This window comes from Vigna unguiculata, chromosome 8 (genome assembly GCF_037176805.1).
Source record: "Vigna unguiculata cultivar grain cowpea cultivar isolate G323 ecotype 2 chromosome 8, ASM3717680v1, whole genome shotgun sequence".
NCBI classification, from domain to species: Eukaryota; Viridiplantae; Streptophyta; class Magnoliopsida; order Fabales; family Fabaceae; genus Vigna; species Vigna unguiculata.
The window spans coordinates 28,340,682-28,346,344 of record NC_140799.1 but is presented as its reverse complement, the minus strand read 5'-3'; the positions used below and the strand labels follow the sequence as shown (position 1 = coordinate 28,346,344).

The window sequence follows — 5,663 nt, the reverse complement described above, 5'->3', positions numbered from 1 at the left end:
AAAATAATTGTTAAATTAATAATAAATAAAAAAATTTGTTAAAAAAATTTTATAAAATATATATAAAAATAATCGTTAGTATTTAAAAAATAAATAAATAATTATATTATTTTGTAAACGATAAATTAAGAAGAACTAACTGTTTACACAAAATAAATTTGAGACATTTAATTGATACTTTTCTCTTTTCTTTTACTTTTTTTTTTTCTTCCCGTGCTCCTTCGTTTTCTCACCTTCACATGGCACTGAAGAACTCTATGTTATTTTTGCAAAAGAGCTCATTCTCTGATATTCATGGATGCTATATTCTCCTCTCCACGTTGAAGTCATATTTTCTTCTCTCTTGAGCCATTCTTTTCTCCTTGAAAATTCTTTTGGAAGTGTTTTTTCTACATGATAGTGGTTTTTTTTTTCTCCAGAAGGTTATTTTCCCTAACTTCAATTTCTGTGTTCTGCTGATTTGATGGATTTATCATTTTGGTAATTTCTCGCATTGATTTGTATGCAGTGGATGAGATTGAATATCTTCTTCTTAACCATTTCGCATGCCAACACAACTACGGTTTCTAAAGGGTGATGACTGTCAGTTTTCATAAGTATGGAGACCTGTTCTTCCCAAGTACTGGTGATGCTAAGGTGTTTTTCTTTATTCTCTTTGTATCTTTGGTTATGCCAATCAGTCTATTCTATCACAACCTTATAATTACATTAATGTCAATATTCTCCATGTAGTAATATGCTGAATGAAATGCGCTATGTTGTCTGAGAAGTTTTCTAAATACTCTATATAGATTGGAATGATTTGAATTAATTTTATCATATTAAAGGAATTAGGAGAAAGAGAAGCAAAGTTTTATGCCATAAATGTCCCATTGAAGTATGAATAGATGACCTTAGCTTCACACGACTTTTCAAGACTGTTAGTTCATTTTATTTTTCTTTTCTTTTTCTACCAACCTTCAACCTAAATTATTCATTGCATTATTTCTGTTTGGTGGTCATTTTTCTGAACTTTTTTAAATACTCATGCCATAGATTATTTCCAAAGTAGTTGAAACATATCAACTTGGTGCAGATTCACTTGCTGGAGATCGCTTTGGTCGCTTCAATCTCTCTATTGATGGTGCTTAACCTGTAAATTTCCTATTCTGATAAAAATATCACCATTCAATGTTAGGGATAAAGTCAGGTTGTTCTTGTTTATGTTCTCAGTTTGTCTTCTTAAATATTGGTCTTTATTGCTTAGTGGATGTTATAGCTTGATTAAAAAATTTAATTTTTGATGTTTCTTTAATAGGTCACTTCGAATGTGTTAGCTTCGCAAAAATATTCAATTTGCCATTTGCTGGTGAGTTTATATCAGTTTGTGTTTGCTTTCCATTCACATGTGTTATGGATGATTTTACAATAATGGACATTTGTTACATGTCACTCAAGGATGCCCCTCATGGTCCCTGCATTATGCTTTACTCTCATGAAACACCCATGATCATAACAGGCGGGTACCAAAGCCATAAACAAGTAAGAAAGCTTTATCAAAATTGGTATCACTGGTGCAGAAAGAGATTTGGAAGACGGTTAAAAAGAGCTTTCGAAGACGGTTTTGAGACCATCATTATTCATGTTGTTTCCATAAGTTCAAAATTTTGATGACGGCGCTACTCGTCATGATAACTTGCCTTTTTAATGACGAGTAAGAAAAAACATCCGTCGTTGTTATTTAATTTGATTTGGAAAACGAGTAGAAACGACGTTTCTCTGTAATGAACCGTCATCTTAGGTGTTTCTTTTAATTTTTAGAAAATATTGGACAAATGACATGTTTTGTGCATAACCGTTGTCAAAATGTGTTGGTTTTTAAATAGGTTTATTTGTTTATAATTTACCCCCTTATAATCAAACAAGCAGCCAACCAATAATCTAAAGATAAAACTTAGTAAAACAGTAGTAAATTTATACAAAGTCAAAAAATGAAACTAAATTTCCATAAACTAGTTTTATCATCTATACTAAGGTGTTATGCATGTTTATGAAATATTTGGCCAAGTTGTTCTAACGTATACCATTGCTTTTAGGACCAATTGTTCTTGGTTATTAAAATTTGCAACATATATAAATTGAAGTTGACATAATTAACAGTGTTCATTAATAATATGTGATTGTTATTGTCGTAACTGAAATTGCGCTAGGACGACGAACAAAAAAAGAAATGAGTTAGAAAAGAAGAGATTTGGAGTCGCTATCATAGTTATTTTTGAAAAATTATGGAAAATCATAAAGATAAAACAAGCCTGCGAAAAACTAGATTTTCGAGTCCAGGAGTCGGTTACGCGTAGGGAAGACGTTAACATCCTACAACATCCACTCGAGAGCGATACCTTTAATTAAACATGCAAAGTTGATGTGATTTTCAAAATGTTAATTTTCCCCAAAAATAATAAGAAATAATACTAAAAATAAACAATTTTTTTGGACCCGACAAGGATTGACCTTGGTTATCATTCAAGATATTTAGAAAGTAATTGAGAAAATGATTTGATTTTTTTAGAGGTGAACCTGATAAAGACTGACTTTGCTCCTATGTATTACACAATAGAGAATCAAGGATCATGTAGTTCCTAAAAAGAGATTTGCTTTTGAAAATGTTGATATTTTTATATTTTTAAATTTTATATATTTTTTGGTGTTTTTGAATTACTTGAAAATAGGTGTCACATGACGCGAATGGCCGGACAAACACAAAAAAATTGAAAGAGGAAATTATTTTTGATATTTTTGAAAATGAATGTCACACGGTGCGAGTGACCGGACAAACACAATAAAGTGAAAGAGAACATTTGTTAGATTTTTTCTATTTCTGTAATTTTATAATTTTGAAATATTTTTATTTTTTAAAAAAGAAAAATAAATAAATAAATAAATAAAAAGATGAAATTTAATTAAAAAGGATAAAAGTGAAAAACATAAGTATGAAGGTGATTGAGTAATGTGTGAGGTGCATGAAGTAAATCAGGGATGTACAGAAAGGGTGGGAGTGAAGGTGATTGAGTAATGTGCGAGGTGCATGAAGTAAATCAGGGATGTACAGAAAGAGTGGAGATAGTAAACATGGTGGTGCAAAAAGTAATAATTGTAGGTGTGTATAACAAAACATGGACTGCAATCAATAACATTAACACAAGTCCAAAACAAAAACAAACACATGGGGTATAGACACTAAAATAGGGGTGCATCAAGTAAAGAAAAAAAAGGCAAGTCCAAATCAAACAAACACTAACTAACAAATGTGGAGTGTGTGTAGCGGTGCAGGATTAACAATTATGGAAGTGTACGAAGTAAATGACAGAAAAAAAGAAAAAAAAAAACACAATCAATTCTACAAAGTAATGGGGTTGCATAGATTAACAAGAGGGCTGCACGGAGTAAAGACTTGCCCAGACCAAATCTCCTTATTCTCTGAAGACCAAAACCCTAAGACCTCTCCATTCATCTTGGGAGCTTTTCCCTCCACCTCCAATATTTTTTGTGTACCTCCAAAAAGGTTCTTAATTCATGTTTTGCCCTCACAGTAAAAAGTAAAGATTAAGGAGTAAATTTTCTCTCTCTTATATTTATTCCAGAAGCCCACCTCCTGCACCCACAATATTTTGTAAACAACGGAAGTGGACTTCCGTAAATTCAAATTTTTCTCTGAAACTGGTCAATACGGATGTCGACATCCGGTTTGCACATATGAGTTGCGGATGTCGACATTCGGTTCATTAGTTTTGAGTGTTGGGGATTACGGATGTCAAGTGATATGTTACGGATGCCGACATCCGGTTTATGCTTTTGAATTGCTGATGTCGACATCCGCTTCCCTTTTATCCAATCGCTTTTCATATATTTTTTGAAATGATCTATTACAGATGTCCACATCCGTTTAAGACAATTGTATTGCGGATGTGGACATTCAATTATGATCACTGGTTGAGATTTTATTCCTATGCCAACATACTGCATTCGAATAAATTAATTTCCTGTAATTATATTTTAGCAACACAAAAGTAAGACATATAAAATTATGCAATTATCAAAAACAAAAATTAGAAAAGTATTAAAAAACTAACATGTGCACTTTCGGTTTCTTTTTATTTGTAAGAGATGTTTTTTCATTTTTATTTTGTGAAAGTTTAATATTTAATTAACATTTTTTATATATTTTTTCTATTTTTTGGTATGTTTTTAACATAATGATTTATTAATTATTATAATTGTTTAATAAGTGTGTTAAAAAAATAAAAAACCAAATTTTTGAAAAATCTATCAGATGTGGACATCCGAATTTTGCTTGAACACATGTGAATCGAATGTCGACATCTGTAACCCAATATCCTCTTACGGATGTAGACATTCGTAATGGTGTTCATCCAAAAAATTGAAATTTGTAATGGTGGACATTCGTAATGGTACACACACGAATATGAACGTTCGTTTTATAATGAAATAATTCCCATTATTGAACAATTTGAGAAATAAAGACATCCTCCATCCCTATGATCCTCATGCACTATCTATTCCATAAAATACATTTTTCCCTGTTTTTACGAATTTATAAGTATTTAAAATCTATAAACTTTTTAAAAGTGCTTAAACAAAAAGAATCAAATAATATTTACATAAGGTTTTGACTAATATATACTATCATTCAATACAAAGATCATATTTTAATTTACAAAACTAATTTTATAATAATTAACCTTTAAATTCGCACTAAAAAATATTTAACTTGTTGACTACCAGAGTTTTTCCACTAACCATAAGCGAAAATTAATTTTTGTACAAAACATGATTAGACACATGTGGACAATTTTTTAAGAATTTATAACTCAATAATTACAAAAGTAAATGTGGACAAAAGAAAAAAGAAAGAAAAAGAAAAGAAGAAAAGAAAAACACTTTGATTAGGCCTGGCCTCACTCCTATAAAATACAAACGCAAATCTTGATTTTCTCTTCACTTTCTTTGTGCATTTCATAGTTATAGTAGATACCAGACACTTCTTCCCAGAGATTAAATTTTTCTCTTTTTCTCACACTTCTTTATCATGAACGTCAACAACCAACTCTTTCTTCTTCTCATTCTTTCTTCCACATCCATAATAGAAAATTTTGATGTATGAAAACTCAAAAAAAAAAGATGTCGACATCCGTAACAATCCTATTATTTAGCCACATCCATAATGACAACTCAAAAAATGTGCACCGGATGTCGACATTCGTAATGCACTTGTCTGAACCGCATGTCAACATCCGTAATAATCCCATAAACCAGCAACATTCATAATAAAACACAAAAAAATGTGAATTGGATGTTGACATCCGCAATGCAATTGTCTAAACCAAATGTCGACATCCGTAATTGTACGAAACCAAAATTAAATATGTACACCAGATGTCGACATCCGCAATTCAATCGGATGTCGACATCCATAATGATATTTCTTTGGAAAGAAATGTGTTAAGGAAGTCCATTTCCGCTATTTCAAATAACATATTCAAATAGCGTCTTATTTACAAATCATTAAGGAGGCTCCCACTGGTGTGATTGCTGCTATGCCATTTAATTAGACGAAGAGAAGAGAGAAAATGAAAATGGCGGATCTGGGAGAGAAAAGGAGCTAC

The 5,663-nt window shown here is 31.2% G+C and overlaps 1 long non-coding RNA gene across 1 annotated transcript; it reads left to right on the top strand.

Moving 5' to 3' along the window:
- The first annotated feature begins 230 nt into the window (after positions 1-230).
- Positions 231-1,827, top strand: LOC114193335 (uncharacterized). The gene is made up of 5 exons (XR_014983991.1): positions 231-422; positions 509-636; positions 1,076-1,189; positions 1,298-1,348; positions 1,438-1,827. It is a non-coding gene; the product is annotated as an uncharacterized LOC114193335 (long non-coding RNA).
- The last annotated feature ends 3,836 nt before the right edge of the window (positions 1,828-5,663 follow it).